Source organism: Ceratina calcarata, unplaced genomic scaffold, assembly GCF_001652005.2.
Source record: "Ceratina calcarata isolate Rehan_Ccalc_2016 unplaced genomic scaffold, ASM165200v1 scaffold329.2, whole genome shotgun sequence".
NCBI classification, from domain to species: Eukaryota; Metazoa; Arthropoda; class Insecta; order Hymenoptera; family Apidae; genus Ceratina; species Ceratina calcarata.
In genome coordinates, this window is record NW_017155624.1 from 328,539 (window position 1) to 346,619 (window position 18,081).

Here is an 18,081-nt window from a genome sequence, read left to right on the forward strand (position 1 = left end):
TATTTACAGTCATATAACAAGTTATTAGTAAATGTTAACAATAAAAAGAATTTACTTCACTTGGGAAAAAAAATAATTTATGCATTATTATTTATACATTTGCCCAAAACCAGTCAAAATTACTTCCTTGGGCAATCTAGTGTTAATGAAGACTATGCAATATTCTTTGGAACATGTGTGAAACGTGTTCCTGTTTAAAATGTATTTTAAATTTCTGTCAAAATATCTGTTCCTAAACATTTCTCGAAATAAAGAAAGAACGTTACGTTCCGCTTCTAAATTTGCAGGCGTGTCCGCAAGACTACCGCAAGATACGCGCGCGCGAAGGGAATCGGTGGTCAGTTGGTCGGACCCAGGGTTTAATCCTTTATCCCTTTAAGCGTTGTGTATTGTCCTCGTAAAAACTAATACAGAAGCGACGTCGGTCCGGCTCCGCCTAAAGCCTGCTCTCTCCGAGCGAGGGACGTACGTATAAAAAAAATGAAGAGAGAGAGAGAGAGAGAGAGAGAGAGAGAGAGAAAACGGGGAAAAAAGGCAAGGAGAAAAAAAAATGGACGAGTCGGCCCTCGGGGCTCGAAAAATACCGGGTCCTCGCGTGGTGCTCGCAGCGAGACGAAGACGCGAGATCGAAGAGACCGTGGATAGAAGAGAGACGGTGCTCTCTGTTCGCAAGAGCGGCGATATATCACCGGGCGACGAAACAACCAACCCCCGACGAGAGTTGCATTTGCATCGACGGACCGAAGCGACGTTCGGTCACGAACACGGCCGCCGCGCGAACCAGACAGATAGAACACACGAACGTAGCTGAGCCACGAATACATAGAAGCTCGGTCGAACCGATCGGCACCTCAAACAGCCACCCCCTCGCCGAGGGTGCCTCCAGCCCCCCCAAGGTCTGATTTACATTTTCTTTCGGCGGCGCGCGCTGAGTCTCGTTCCACTCGATAAGAGGAAACGCCTCGATCCGACGACGGTATTTCAACCCTTGCGAAGGAGAGATTTCACAGGCTGAGGTCTCGGGGAGGTCTTGCCGAGGAGAACACTCGGCTGGGTCGTGAGAGGCTTAATAAAGTGGAAAATGCGACAGCGATGTCGTTGTCTTCTCTTTGATTCGGAACTGTGTTTGTCGGCTGAGCGAAGAGCGTTTCCCTTCAGGGATGGAAAATGGAAAACCCCGTGGGGTGCTCTGTGTATTTTAACGATACCCTTCTGACATCCATAAAGACGTTGTATTAAAAAAATATGATTTATTTCGACGCACCTTAGGGTGGATTTGGTAATCTTTATTCTTACACAAAGTAGAATTCAATGTACTCTTTATGTTAAAGAAAGAATTTAATCTATCTCTTGTTACGAGTTCAAGAGATGAGCATCGTTTAGAACGGAATAATGGTCATGTTTCATAGACTAGCTGCAATAAATCACATATGTACACAGAACTGATATTTTTATAAAATCAAACAACATTACGAATTAACCAATTAGTAATCCCTATTTCTATTCATCATTTCGCTAGACGCGAATATAAATCTGATATTTTTCATTGCGAATGAATAGAAAGCGATCCAAGCTAGACAAGCAGAATCTGAGAAGGTAACAGAGCAAAGTGTAAAGGCCTGAATCGGATCCGGACACGGTATCCGGAGGAACGTGTCGCCGTGACGAGGTGTCAAGGGTAAAAGCTTTGCCTATACTTTGAAGATCAGAGGGCCTGGCACGAGCCACTCTCTCTGTGTGCCGCGGTGCACTCTGTTCCAAACGGCCTCTCTGTTCCCTCGCGCCGGCTTCCTTTCTCGGTTTACGCTCTATAAACGGAGGCAACGGCGCCGTTATACGATCACTGAATCATTGTTGGTGATAGATAGCGCAGCTGTTGCGCGCGAGATCACACGATCTCGAAATAGTTTGCAACAATACGCGGCCCCGTGCCGGGATCGCCCGCGGCCGAGCACGTCGATTTAACGAACCACCACCGAGCCACGTCAGAAGCATCCGCGAATCGATATCCGATCGCCAGCGAACTCGCCTTTATCATTAACGCAGGAATAATTGGCTACGTGTACGTCCACGGATAACTAATTTGCAATAATTCGCTTTCGTGTCCCGGAGTAGCCGACTTCAATTAAACTTAATTTTGAAGAGATGCTACATAATTCCCCACACGGAATTATAAATATACCTACAGTCTATAAAATATTGTGCAATCATGTACGCAAGCACTAGATCTTACATCATGCTAGACAACTTGCGGAGATCAAAGATGGTCTACAACACTTTCGCAAATTGCTTGTTAGACTAGAGTCGCGGAATGAGACTGATAAAGTACTGATGGCTGCGAACATTGTCAAAGGAATTTCTATACAAATGACGAGTAATCGAAGAAGCTCTTGAGACGCAAATAGAAATGCAGCGTGGAAAGTGCGTTTAAGAGGCGGACGATTAGCCTGATTCATCGCCGGGTCGGCACTCCGACCGAAGTTAAAATTTATACCATCTGTTTAGTCTGGGCGACGGTCTCTTTTTCTCGTGCCTCGTGACACTCGGCCCATCGTCTCCCATCTAATCCTACGCGCGGGAAAATTTACTGTCGCAAACGAGGTCTTAGAAAACCCAGGCTGATTTTATTCAGCAGAAATTTCTGTTCAAATTCGCTCGCACTTTAAACGATGAAATATTTGCAAAAAGGCAATTTCATTAAAACTAGTAAATTATTTAAGTATGTATTATATTTAATAATTTACTGAATCGATGAATACTAGTTTGGAGTTTCGGGGTTTTGGAACGTATTGAAAGTCCTGATAATGTCTCGATGTACACAGAGACCGTGTCGAAACTCGAAGCGGTCGGTGAATTTGAGTAATTGCCAAAATTCGTGGAGAAGGAGGATGAAGAGGAAGTTACGGCCACTCGTTTGCTAACCCCGCGCCGTTATTACGTTATGAGGGATAGGGCGTATTATAGGGAAGACCGGTAGCCGGTGGGACCAACGAGTTTACGGTTTAGGAGAAAGGCGAAAGGGCGAGAGTGGAGGCAGTCGCTAGCTACCGTATAATTACACGAACGCCCCTTCCGGAGATGACGCGTTATTGCCTCGAGGCGACTTCCTCGTGCGGCCCAGCCCGAAAATCCCCTTTTCGGGACCCTACGAGGAGGACCCAAGGGGGATAGCCGGGATCCCGTAATCGCCTCGTTATGCCGGCTCTTCGCACGTTTTCGGGATTTATAGAAAAATTGGACCGGAAGTCGACCGAACCAAATATTAGTCTAAGGGTCTCTCGTACATATTATCAACCAGAAGCTTTAGAGGACCCGGTAATTTATCACTCTGACAAGATTGAAAAACCAATTTAATACCAAGCTATATCTATTGATAGTAAATAAAATCCAGAAATGTCTTTCTATCAGCTACGCTTATAAATACCAGTCTTTGATCGAACGCAATCACGAAAAGCTCGAGAAGCGAATTCGAACCGATAGGAGAGAACCGGCTCGAGCGAAATGGAAGCGAATTTCCCGAGCGAGATGGGGTTTCCAGTGTGTGTGGGGATGCGGGGGATGAGGAAAGTAGGTGCGCGTCCAAGTTGATAAGACCTTCTCGAAGGACGAAGGCAAGGGTGGATGGAACAAGGCCATTTATCACACGGTGGGACCAGGTGGAGAGAAAGGGAGGACGCCACGGACGGACCAGACGAAGCAATAAGGCCTGGAGGGACTCGTTCAAAGAATGGGAGCGTGGACGGTGAGGCTGGGATGGAAACGTCGTCTCGCGAATCAACGCAAACCGAATTATTCGTTCGGATATTGCTTTATACCGCATTAATTCCGAGTCCAACGTCCGTTTATTAATTTCGTGGAATGAAATCTTACAATGAACACTTTTAAAAGCCCTACGACTTTATTCTATACGAAAACCGTAAGAAAAATGTGAAGCATTAATCGTTGCAGAAAAGATATGGTTGAGTCTTCATGCACATTTCAAAGGATTAACGAAATCGTAATATTCTTTTAACTCATGTGATCGATAATTGTATGAAATGAGGACTGCACCGAGTTTACGAAGTTCGATTTAAATTTTATTTTACTCTTTTACCTTTTCATTGAACGAAATCAGAGACAATATACGAGACGTCGTTACGATATGACATCTTCTTTCCAGGGCAGCACGACGCGGCGAGTCGTACCATCGTAATGTCCGTGCTGAATCCGTAGTCCCGCAGGCGGGGACAAGGGCAAAGGATGGGGTATCACGGGAGGGAGGAAAGAAATGGCCCCCGGAGGAGTGATAGAGGCTACCTAATAGCTCACGGAATTGCCCCTGAAACACCTTTTTAATGAACTATTGCTACGGGAAATGAAAATAGGGGAGACAACAAGCCTTCTCCTCCTCCTTCCTCTCGGCCACAGCTACTGAAAACTTTTTTCAGATAGACCCCGCGAATCACCTCTGTTACTCTCTGTAATTGACCGTTCCCCCAGTCTGCTGATAAAAGGAAACTTGTTCCCTTTTATCCTCGAGATTCACATCCATCCCGGAGAAATATTTCCTCGTGACGTCTAGTAAACACATAAATCTCCTAATTAAGAAGCGTCTCGAGAATCCCGCGATTTTTACTTTTTGTCGCATGCATTCGTGGATTCTGAGATGCAACTCGTCGTGGTATTCGGAGTTGCCGAAAAGATCCGCGGTCCCACGTATTTGTCCACGGGATCGCGAATAAATTCGACACGCGAGGAATGAGAAGGGTAAGGGTCGAGACGTGGCAAGACGAAAAGAAAATTCTCCCGTGGACGGGGGCAAGCTGAGCGCAGCGAGACGCCGAGAACGTATCGGAGAATTAGACGCGGAGTCCCGGCCAGGGATACGTAAAAAAGAAAAAACGCGGTCGGTGGAAAGAGAGATGGGAGACGAAGACGAGGAACGGGGCGATTTGTCAAAACGCTTCCTCTCGTTTCCATCCGTTCGCTCTTTCCCGCTGATTGTTATGCTAAACAGGGCCACGGACGGTGAGGTACGAAAACCAGTGAAAGAAATTCAGGCCGACGTGAATAGAGAATCGCGACCCGTCGTCCTTGCGACGCGACGCGAGTTTAAACGGAGTCCGATGGCTCCTTTTGTCCCGCGGGGAAACCGGTCGACGACGCGGCGCGACGTACCGAACGGCGTTAGCTGCATTTTGCAACGCGGTACAGTTAGTAAAGTTCGATGACGTCACGGAGGACACGGCGAACTACCCCCGTGGGAATCGAAACGTCGGCCACCTGACCCATTAAGGGGTGACTCGACATCGCCGCGGCGTGGTGGTTTCTGGTCAGCTGTAAGGGTTTGGATTATGGCTGTAGCCAGCGGTGTTTACGAGTCCACGAAGGCCGATTACAGTCCGCTCGTCCGGTTAGGTGATCGTTTTACGGGAAATAGGTTCGCCTCCTCTACCCTTAAAGTCTTTACGTACCGACAGCCTCGTACGTGCCTTGGAAATGTAAAGCAACGAGACGCTTTCCAGAATTTTCAACGAAACGTTATAAAATCGCTCATAAATCTTAGAACAAGTTTCCATTATACATTTCTTATATTTAGTGATCGTTCGATTGAAGTGATCTGAAATTTATATGAACGGAGGCGTTCTAATTACGATTTATCAGAGTTATCTATCAAAACATATCGCCACGAATTATATGATTGTAATCAATTGCATAATTATTAAGTATGCATTTGTAGAATCTCCAAAATTTCTTTTCTAATTATCTCTCACTCGCGTGTGAACACTGTTTGTACGTTCGGCCCGTTAGTAGCGATGACACGGCGTTATTGGTCGAGTCGTTTAAAAGTGCCAATGCGGTTCACGATGGTAAAGAATAAGAGCATTACCTCCTTGGTTTTCCCCTTCTCTGTTATAGCTACGACTCCCGTTGCCGGTGCAAAATGTGTCGAGGGTGGGCGAGCCGGTATCGTGAAAACTCGTTCCTACTCCGAGCGCGGGAGGGGTCTATGAAAAATGATGACGCGGCGCTTGTAAAAGAAATGAAATCGGGTGCCGAGAGAAAGCCGGATGCCGAGGGGTCGGAAAACCGAACCGAGCGATCGACGAGGGGAGGTTACGGAGCGTATTGCTTACGTTCGAAGGAGTAGAACAAAGAAACGGGGGCTAATTCGAGGTGGCAGCGAAATAACAATCGACCGCTTTGAGGAATGATCCCTGCTCCCGAGTTCGACTCGATCTACCAGATTTTTACGGCAATCCTCTTTACGTCGACCAGTTTTTTCTGCAACTTAATCAAAAACTTCTATACCGCTAAAAAGGTTCTAACAATACTTTGGAAACTGCCAGTGAACCATCGTGTTCGTTTTTTATTTCTACGGGAGGGAAGTGCGATGTCTGAGAAATTGTGCTGGACAGATTAACCCAGCGGCGAATGTGAAGCACGTAGCCGCTGGTATCTATCAAAACATCCCTCTCGAAGAGGAACCTGTGCGACGGGGCACGTAAGTCGCGGTAGTCCGTTTCAATAAAATATTTTCGAAGCAATCCAACAAATTTTCGATGAAATATTCAGCGGTAAAGAGGAAACGAAACGGAACGAGTGCGGAACGAGGCCGACTGACGACGAGAGGCGTGTGTAGCCCGGCGTTCTGTTGGTCACCGACGCACGGCTCCCGTGAACTCGTAAACAAGGAATGACGTGGAACAAGGACGCGAACATGACACCGACGACAGCGGGAACGATGGGGCCCCAGCGAAGCGGCGAAGAAGACGGGCGGGCGACGACGAGCGAGTGATTTAGAATATTCGGTGGCGGATGTCAGCTATTGCTCGCCCACCGGGACGTCATTATGTCATCATCATTCTCCTTCGCGCCGACCTATCCCCGTTGACGGGAGGCGCGCGCCTGGACATCACTCACCCGGTTTCAACGTGGCATCGGGTGCCACGACGATGGTCCCGGGCCTTCGCTTATAGCCCGGGCATCGCTCGCGTCCGACAAGGCTAAACAATATTTATCATGGGGGCCCCTGGCCACGGTGAATTGGAGTTCCGGTGCCACCCACGGCACCGACCGACCCGTGCTCGCCATCTCTCTTCCTCCTCGTAAGTATAATCGTCTCTGAACGAGATTTGACTGTGTCGATTCCGTTCGCTGCGCTGATCACTCCGGGAGCACAGATTGACCGGCCGTGGGCGCGCTCTTTGCTGATCGTTTCAACGCGACGTAAGGGGATTACATAGGACACTCAACAACAGTCACCCCATCCCTCTTATTTCCGCTCTTTATACCGTAGTTGCTACAAGGTGACATAAAGATCCGATTGACATTGTTGCTGTCGCTGCATCACTCCACTGATAAATTACGAAATCACACCGTGTTTGAATAAAAATCTGGCCAGTTTCTTATAGGAAATGTATCGATAAATAATTGCCAGGCGAGCGATTTTAAAATGTATGAAAGGATTAATTTAACGAAGCATCAAAGTCAGAGCCATTCATAATAAACTCTCTCGAGCGAGGAACAATGAGCAAAGTTGGTCGAAGCTGGGAGACTGTGTAATTCGGTTTTAACGATTCCCAATTCCGCAGTCCTCGAGACCGGGCTTTTTTCTCTCCCCCGCGACGGGGTTTCTGGAACGCGGAACGACCGAAGTCTCCGAGGAAATCATTGAATATGCAACTTAAGGAAATCCTCGGATATTGCGCTTTATTATAAACGGGCTTGTTTCTCCATCCCCGGTCGAAGATCCCCCGACGTTCGGAGAGAAGACTTTGCATATTCCCGAATCTGAAAATATTCGCATGCGAAGTCCCGTGGGAGCCCAGATACCCGGGGCTATATTTTCTACGTTCCTGAAGCCGCCTCGTTTTCGACGATATGCGACCGAACCAATTTGCATAAATGAGTACTCGATGATAATCAATGTTGCGAAAATCAAGCTTATCCGTCAGCATTTTCGTTTCATCGATATTCAAACAATAGCTTATGTTTAACTAAAAAATGGGATTAATCTTGCGTTAAATGGGTTAAATGCGTTTTTATAGAAGCAATTTATAAATAACGATATATCCCTTTTTAGAGAAGCAAGGCCATTACTCATAATAAGAAATGAAACAAACGACTTGCGGATTCGACCAACCGGATTCTAAAGTCTAACGTAATCCATTAAAAAGTTCGGGGCTAAAGTTCGAATACCAACTATCAACTTCGTTATCCGCGTAGACCAATAAGAGTCCCTGAAAGCATGCAGAAAGCTTGGCCAGAGGCTCGCTAGAAGGTCCATCGGGATCCGAATCGATGAAACTGGGTCGAGGACCGTTACATGGCAAGAGCGTTACAGTGTTGGTGACGCGTATACAGCAATTTCCAGCATCCACAAGAACTTAGAGAGAATGAAAGAGAGAGAAGCAGAAGAGCTAGCTGGGTAAACCCAGGTGTACGCGGGAACCTTCATTATTAATGGCGTCCCTCCGCGCTTCCTGTAACTAGAAGGGGGCTGCTGCTCCTCTCTGCGTCGGCGGAGGACGAAGGGGGCGCGATGAGAGATTTTCGGCTGAAGGAAGGATAGGTCGGATGTATAATTAGGCAGCGTTTGTAATTAGCGTAAATTGTTTCCCAGTAAGAGGGCTCGTGGATCTAATACCGAGCGGGAGGTGAAAACTATGATAAATTTAATATAATGCAATCCAGTTACCTTCCTACCCTGCCGACTCCTGGGGCCCGTATAGCCGGGGGGTGTAATTAATAAAGGCGAACGAGCGGAAGGGGTTGACGAGATCGCGTCTATAGTTGCATGCAAGCGTTTACGATAATTAATCACGCGACAAGCTCCTCGGATAGTCGTAACAATGTCGATTATATGATAAAATTGTTAAATAAACTCGTTGAATTTACAACACTCTGATTACGAGAGAGAGTTTTCACAATTCTTTCTGATATCCTTTGACAGTAAAATCGCATAAAAACGTGGCTCTCAGATTAACGAGCAGTCGCTAAGTGTACGCAAGAAAATGTTTCAGGAAACGCAGGTGCGCGATCCCGCCTTCGGAAATATACTGTTATCCGCTTAACGCAGACACCGTCGAGACGGAAGTCCTACATTCTACATAATATACAGGTCCAATAAAGGATCTCGGTCGTCTTTCCTCGAGCAAAAAAGGAACGTAACAGATGGAAATGCATGAAATCGAAAAAACGAGAGGGAAGGAAGTCGTTTGCTTTTTAACAATTTCCCGAACGTCGTTATCGGGCGTGTGGTCAACGCTGTAAGGAGCCGGTTAACGGGCCCGGGATGCCCTGCCGTCCCGAGACAATAACGACTACATGGGCCATCAACCGAGCTTCCGAATGGCGTAGCAAGGACTTCACCAGCGCCATAACACTGCCGCCTCCTTCCTTCCCACCGTGGCTGATACCAGGACGCGTATCCTTAACCAGGTTCTCGTCTCGTGTCCTTTACGAGGCTACGAACACCAAGTCCACTGTCGTTCCGTTTGTAACGTACCATCGCAACTTTCCGGGAACGAACATGTTGCTTCTTATCATCACCGCTGTTATTGAACGTTCCCACTAAATGGGAATACGCTGGTAAATTATAATATTGCTTAAAATAATATCAAAACGTACTATAATAATATGAAGAATATTTAACTCGAGCTCGAGACTACTGCGCGAGTATCCGTTCCCATAATTCGTAGTTAGAAGCCGGAGCCAGTCTCATTAGTAAATCCAGTTGTCGGACGGTTGAGTTATGAAGTTAATCCAGTCGAACCTCGACGCCGACGGGTTCCTCGGTTCCAGGCAATTTTGTAAATCACCATCGAGGCGGGCGCCTCTTTTTCCTGATTTTCCGACGCGAAAGTAAGAAGATGTTACGTCGTTAGGGAGGCTCGTACACTGTATTAAAGCGAGAGAGAGAGAGAGAGAGAGGAAGAGAGGGCGAACGATTCATCATCGGGGAGGCTATCGTCATTCGCCGGGAGAGCGCGGCGCGGCGCAAAGTTCACGAACATCGTAATAACCTGCCCCCGGTGCGTAATAACACTCCTAGCCTTAGGAGTCTTTAATAACGCGGGGATGACGCTAAACTAGGTAGACAAGCGTTAAGTCCGACCCGGTAAAACTTCCGCAATATATATATCTAGCTAGCCAGAACGCGGCCGCGAGGAAATTAGAATCACCTTTCTTCGATAGAAATTAAAAGTTAGCACCCGGGAGCAAGGGAAGAGTTACGAACCGGCTTAGGTAGTAGTTCCTGCAACGGTGAAATGGAACTTCATTTCTGAGAAAGAATGAGCAAGGATTTAACGAACTTTTTGAAAGATTCTCAGGTAATTAATCGAACTGGGAAATACGTTGTAAAGACGGCGTAAAAATTTCGTTTTTTGAATCGATCACGATTTATCTCGTGCCACGAAGTGAAACATCGGAATAGAGAAATCGATAGACCGCGTGGGTCACCCCTTCTGCGGGCAAGGTGAAAAATAATCACGCTCAGCCGAGAGGGAAGGCATATGCTCACTTGAGGCGGTCGGATCACGAAAAGGCTGAAAGGGGTTGTGTTTTGGTTCGCCGTCGAAGCAACCGAGGCTCTCGGAGGGTGGCGGGATTGTTTGATGGTTGATTGTCGCGCACCGCTTCGGGGGTCGTCTGATTGGGTCGCCGCGAAACATCTGCCGGCCTCCCGCGGGGCTTCACGACGACAATCATCCTACAATCGCGAGGTAATACACCGAAAGACGTCTTCATTCGGCTTTGGCTCGGACTAGGGGAGCAACGCGTCCGGATGAAAACGGAGGATTTGTCAGTTCGGGACGGAGAGAAGTCAGCCGGCGCCGTGTGTCGCGTGATAAACGAGTCCCTGCGATTAGCGTGCCTCGCTTCTACAACCGTCACTGTCTGTGGTTTAACAGAACCGAAACGGCGGTGAAATTATGGCGCGGAGATGTCTGAATTATACAGATGCTTGCACGTGATTACGTAACCATCGAACCCTCGGCTAGTGGACGACATTATACGTATGAACGAATTAGTCAAGTAGATCATTTAATTCATCATCCATTCAGACCCATCATTCGTTAATTACATTCTGTTACGTTGCAGTTAGTATTAATTCATTCTCACACAGATCGCACACTGTTAATTTGATTTACAGACCAATACAGAATACACGAATTAAGACACCATTGTATACCAAGGATGAAACTATTTTCTATAAAAAGCTAACACACGAAAGTGAAGCGGCAACGAATTAGAGTCAAAAGCGAGCCCTCATCCCTTCACCCTGTACGACTTTGTCCGCTCGGTGACTTCTGCGTGGCTCATTCCACGCTCGTGCGCACGTCATCCACCTGAAGCCGCGCATAATCGCGCAGACCCGGAGCCGAAAAGAGCGGCGAGGAGGACGGAACGAGCGTTTCTACCTTTTAAAAGCGCGGCGCTACCGAGAGGGAAGAAGCGGCGTGGGTTGGGTACCACCGGCAAAGGACGGGAAAAGAAGAAGGGACTTTTACAAAACTCATCCATCCCCCGTAGCCCGGGCCGCGCGGAGACACTGATACCTACCGGCTGACGGTACCCACCTACAACCCGACGACAATGGATCCTTTGCGGGCAAAAAAGCGTAAAAAGAAAAGGGGTAACAGGAGGGGAGAGGAGAGGCCAAAAGAGAGCGCGGTCCACCTCCGGCACAGGGAATGAAAGGAAGAGCGGCAATGATGAAAGCATTGTCCCTCTTCTCTCTGTGAGCCTGCGAGGCGGCCAGCCCATCTTCTGCACCTTCACCACCGGTCCCATCACCCTAACGTTCCTATCTTCCTCCAGCTTTATACCCCCACCTTCCACCCCCCTCTCGTTCCTGCGTGCGGCAGTCAGATGACGTTTAAGATTATGTATTTAAAACGATGTCCGAACGTGGAGAGTATGGGCAACTAGGACGTTTGCCAACCGGGTGAAACTCAATTCTCATTTCGAGGGAATGTGCTTGGCAGTGGAATCTATCGAAGGATGAGTGAGAAACTACTGGGCGGTTTCGTTCCCCAAATAATGAAATTCAGGTCTGATTGACAAATGAGTTGCGTTCAAAATACACGTTCAGAATTCTGTTTGCAAATTACCACTTCGAGCGTTTGCATTATTTACGCGAGGATTTGATCTAACGCAACGGCTTTCGATTCGTGGTAGCGAGTAACGAGGTATGAATTAGAGAGAAGTAATCGCTCGTTATGCGCTCGATTCACGAGGAGGAGATGTGTCCATTCTGGGCGAGCTTCCGTGAAGATTACGCGACGCCCAACCCCGACTCGGGAATGTAATTCGAGAATCCAAGTGTTTGCGTGTCTTCGAACGCCGGGGTCCGATCGGAGAGGGCTGACCCTTGACTCGCCCCGCGTAATAACGCGATAATCTTCTCGCGCAAAACAAATAAACCGGGGCTCCCTCGGATCGGGCCTTTGGCCAACTTCAACCCTTTTCCCAAATCTGCCAGTGCGTACAACGAAAGGAGAGAAGGCAATCCCCAATGATCGATCACAATCGGCTCCTTTCGACGTTCGAGGGCGTTCTTCGCAACGTTGACGCTCGCAGAGAATAGAAAGCTATGCCAGGACGAGGGTTTAGGGTTACAACCCCTGCGCGCACGCTGTTATTCTTCCGACGAAAACTATTTACAAAGTCGGGGCTAATGGCATCAAGAGATTTCGCCTCCATATGCCTCGACAACCCTCGGAGAGTTTCGCTCGTTACCGACTCTCTCCCGATATGACATTAGCGTACTGTTCCTAACCGGATCCACTGTTGTCGCAATGGCGTACATACTATCGATTTCATTCTCCTTTTTTCCAATATTAAGTTAAAATAAAAGAAATAACCCTCAATACATTTACTTGCATTTTTAAATTGTATGCATTTACTAATCTTGCAAACTTCCAGCTTCATAAATGAACCCTTAAATGAATATTTAGTGCAAACATAATTCTAGCTATTTACTACATTAATCATTAGAAATTTTTAGTAATGACAGTGATAATATTCCACATGTTTTTGCAACAGTATATGTGTTTAGTTTTCATTAATCTTATCCTCTTTAGGATAGCAAGTGGTCCTCCCATCCTACGCCAGTGACAATATCACTTCTGAACAAGCGTAAAGCGAGCCAGGCAAGGGGGAAGGGAGAAACGCACGTGTGTAGAGCGTAATGCAATAAAAGTTTGTCGAGTGGGTCGAAACGTATGCATATTGACCCGGTCAATCTCGTAACGCTACCGATCCTCCAGCTCCATCTTCCCCCTCTGTCCACGGTGTCGGTTTCCACGTTGCGTAGGTGTAGTGTACATCGGAACGCGTTTAACTCGATTTCCAGGACTGGTCTCGCACCATTCTTCGTCGCCTCGCATGCAAATCGCGTTTAAGAAAACGAGTGGAAAGGATCCGTGCTTGTTTCGAAACCGAGACACGTTACGATTTTAATTCGACGCTAGTTGCAACGTAGCAACGGCCTAATCGAATCACGCGTTGGCCCCTTTCATTGATTATTACCTCAGTTACCGATTCTCATAAATAGAACTTCTACGTGAAATAAATCTTCTATACTTTATATATCCTTAAAAAAAATGTTTTACACCTAATGTTGGTATAAATAAAAATAATTAAACAAGATAATGTTGTTTTTTCCTAATGGACACCCATAATTGTGAAAGAATTTGGGGGGACTCAACCAGAAGGAGATAGGTACACGAAAACGGTGGGCTCATTGTCGGGATTTAATTGATCGGAAGCCTTGACAATCGCGATCTCGAAACTAGCACCGGAATCATGGGACAACGACGATCCGCGTAGGTTCAGGGCGCACCCCTTTTCTCTCGACTTCGTTGTACCCCTTTCACTGGCGTACACCGCTGTTACGCTCTCCACCCTCTGCCGGCGTCTCGAACGCCCATTCTTCTCACCCGTTCTCCTCGTGCCGCAACCCCACCCCCGATCGCGGTGGTCTCACCCCCTTCGCGGCAGTCGGTTCTTCTCCCTTTCGCACAGGCGAGCGCGCACAGCGCGCGCAAATGGAAAACGGATTGATTAATCGTAGTAATTACCGATCAGCCCCCGCTAATTAGATATCCGACTCCTGGTCACCCCACCGGCCCCCAGAGGGTTCGCTGTACGGGACTATACGGGTCTACCTACCGCCACCGCTGAGGGGACTTTCCAGGCCGGCTTGATGAGAGAGTCAGGGCTGCGAGGGTGGAGAGCAAGGCTAAATGAGATTGTTACACGAAGCCAGCCAATGAGTCCGAATCACCGGCCGTGTACTACACGATTTCGGATTTCTCCGTGTCCCGTGACGGACTCCGCACCACCACGGGCTCCCTGCACCGTTTCACGTCGTTTGTCAAACGTGACGCGCATTCTTCTGGTTATCTTTGCGGTCGCGCCGCTGCTGCTTAATGGCCGTTCATTAACTTCGTCCATTTGTCACGACATGATTCCGTTTCCGATTTTCCTTTGGTTCCTACACTTCCCACCGCTTATATCTATTCTTCTATTCCTCAGATTTTCCGTTCGTTGTACGATTCTTGCATTTCTTATCTTCTGATTTTCATTTCTTTGCGTACTTCCGTTTTGCACTTCAATGGATGTAAATAAGAAATGACTATTCTTTTAATCAATTCCTTTCACTTCTCTTATCGATGAGTCAATATAAATTGCATTTAAATATTTTTACGCGAGAAACGAATGGTACAACTTTATCGTCTTGACGTGTATCAAGTTCGACAGTGTGCAGCGCAGACTCGTTTGTTCGTTGCAGGAGAGCAGGTGATGCCGGATACCGTAAGTCAGCCGGGTGTGCGGTGTCACCGGTGCGAGCCTCGATATCGCGTCAGTCCATCACCTCGCGCCCGGGCCCCTTTTCTCGCGCGCGTCTCACACTGCCCCAAGATTTTCAACTTGGCCGAGCGTGAGCACGGGGCTTCGGTTACCCTACAGAATTTCACGATCCCGTTACACAGCTTGGATTCCTGTCACGCATCGAGATCTTCCGCAATCCACCGAAACTTCTCTCAAAGTTCAAAGACGCTTGAAATAGTTGTACGTTACTTCGTGCATTAATTTGTAGATTTCTCTATCGCGAAATACTTTTCCATTCCTGGTTTACTTGTTTCGTTATTAGAGCCCGTTTATTGGATACTGCGTCTTATTTAACCCTCGGTTGGAACGAAGCAGCCGTTGCCATCAGCGCATTCCCGGATGATTTACCAGGCATCGTTTGGCCGCAACTGACAGCGATCCCGGTTGTTGGTGCCGCGCGTTAACGCGTTTTCGCCGAACGCGTTAAAAGAGATTATGTATGCAGTTCAGTCGCGACCGCGCAAGTGACGTTTAACGGCCATTGTGCTCAAAACTGCGACATCCGCGGGTGTCACGGTGGAACAATATTTGCGAACCCGCGACAAAGTAGGATCCCCGCGATGCCAGCGGGGGAAACAGGCCGGGACGGAGGTGGGGGGATATTAACATCCGGTCCCAGGATTTACGGCCCCATTCGCGTGGCTCCCGGGTCTCGGACGATTTTGTAAAACGAAATGTCTCGTTAGCAAGTCGCTTACAGCCGAACGCGCGGCCCGAACACACGCGTGTACCCTCGTGTATGTTTATAACGTACGCGCCGGGACGCAGGACTGCTCGGTGGTTTTACAGCGGTCTAAATTACCCGTGCGACGTACAGTTATGATGTTAACGATCCGCTCGAGGAGCCACGACAGCCAAGAAGGGTGGTTCGCTCGCGTGTTGTTTGCTTGGAGCACGAAATCGCTACCTGGATACGTGTCCCTTGGATCGAATTAAAATGGCAGACGGAATGAAGCGTAAAAAATATCGTGTTACGGTCGATTATAATCACGTCACCTTCGTTAACGTGTTTAATTCCGATTTCTTAAAGATAACACCTCGCCAATTTGGTTTTACTAAAAAACCATCGGTACTGTAATCGTATTTTTAAACAAGCAATCTTACGATCAGGTTTACAGTTTGTTTATGATATACTTTTGTATCTGGTTTGAATTATTGAACTGGTCATGAAAAGAGAACAAGTGTATGAAATTCACTGAAACGGGTGCGAAGTTCTTAGGAGAACGCGAGCCGACTCGAGGGCCGGTAAATTTCGCGCGGTGATTAAGCGTCGTCTCGGGGGCTTAAGCGAAATCGTTCTTCGTCTCCGTTAACATCGAAATCCTCTTAAGACATCAGTCCGGCAACAGAGTCGCGCGCAGCTGTAAGCGATAAAATTATTTCGACCTCTTCTCAAATAGAGCAAATCTACATCGTAGCTACCGTGCGTCGTTCCTCGCGAGGAAAAACACGCGGCGTCGACGAGGGTGCGTCGCGTCCCGGGAATAAATGGCCTGGCCGATAAAATTATTTCCGACCGCGGTGTTAAGAAAGGAAGTAACGCGCGATACTCGTCGACAGCGTGCTAGAAAGCAGAAAGCAAAAGAAATACGAGAGTGCCGTAGAAATTGATTAAGAGAGGCGAACAGGCATCTTGTTTAAATTTGTGAGTTACAAACTTCAATTTAAAGTTATGGTTGTGTAAAAATCAAGTAAATAATTATACTTGAACAATGTAATAAATATAGTAAAGGCATTCTGTTGAAAAAATATCTGGTAATAGTGAAAAACTGTGAACGAAACGAGGGCCCTAAGCGATAAAATTGTTTCGACGAAATAGAATAAATCGGGGAGGGGGCGAGGTGGAACGTTGGACGCTACGCGACGCGACGTCGAAATAAACGGCCTAAGTGGCAGCTACCACACGTGGCTCGGGAGGAGCTAAACCGAGGGGTGAGCACGCCGATAAATAACCTCCGCTTTATTAGCCAGATACACCGCGGGCGCGAGGTTGAATTAGCGAGAATATTAGTCGACGCGCCAGTGTGAAGTCTGAAATTGTTCGACGAAACTAGCGATGTTGATCTTGTGTTAGTTAGACGATACACAAGAACTCAGGGGACAGAATAAAATACTTTAACTAATATTCATTTATATCCATTGGTAAGATTAAACGAGGCGATAAGAAAAATTGCCAGGTCTGAATAATGACTGACTTGCACTACTAGAATCAGACGAAGTTTAATTTGATTTATGAACTGCTTCTAAAAACTATTGTTTTAAAACGTAGATTCTATTTTTTAAGAATATACAATCTTTGTTCCCTCCAATATTTATTTATACTTTTATGAATATTGATAATGAAACAAATCGTACTTTAAGTTGAACCGGGTGATTAATCAAGTTTACATGGTAGTTCCCTCGCGAAGGGTCTAGTAAACATTCTTGGTGGCGCAGATAAATTCTGTTTTGAACTCAATTCGAGCGCGGTTTCATCCCCATGCACGCACGATTCTCGGTAAGTTAACGCGCGCATACGAGGATCGCGAAGGGTAACAAGCTGGCAACGTTTCTAATTACTGTCCAGGTTGATATATGTGACGGAAAATTGTGGACGAACGTAGAGAGACAAGGAGGACAGAGACAGAAATGATGGAAGGAGAAGAAAACGGAGTAGGCAGTGAGGGAACGTCGAAAAGAAGAACGCGAAAGATGTGGACTTTCTTCCGGAGCGGCGTAGACGCGGCGAGCATGCGTTTTATTTACGAATTATTTCATTTGCCTCGAGTATTCTAATTAGACCGGGTTATTTCTAAGCGACGCAGACGACGTCGACGTCGACGTCCCTGAACAACACGGCCCTCGGTCCGAGGCAACGCGTTCCACGGTGCAACGGCCACGCTCTAATTGCATTACGGAAACATGAGTTTCCCCCGGCGAAATATATCACGAAACTTATCGCGGCACGAAGAAATTGCCATGGTTCGTTCTCTCGCTCTCTCCCGACGAGGTCGGCCGCGCAAGTGCAAGCCTCGTAAGCTCCGCGGGGCCCGCCTACGTGCGCCCTTATACCTGCCCACCCACGCGAGGCATACATCACGGCCCGTACTTTCGGCCCACGAGAAAAGAAAAAAAAAAAAACACCCTTCCTTGCTTTAGAGAAAACTTCGACGAAAATCAAACTCGCGGATTTTGTGCTTATAATTGAAAATTACG

At 47.3% G+C, this 18,081-nt stretch overlaps 1 protein-coding gene across 5 annotated transcripts in view; it reads right to left on the minus strand.

Moving 5' to 3' along the window:
* The window catches only part of hth (Meis homeobox homothorax), a 427,894-nt gene that overhangs the window by 62,829 nt on the left and 346,984 nt on the right, over positions 1-18,081 (minus strand). The window lies entirely within an intron of this gene.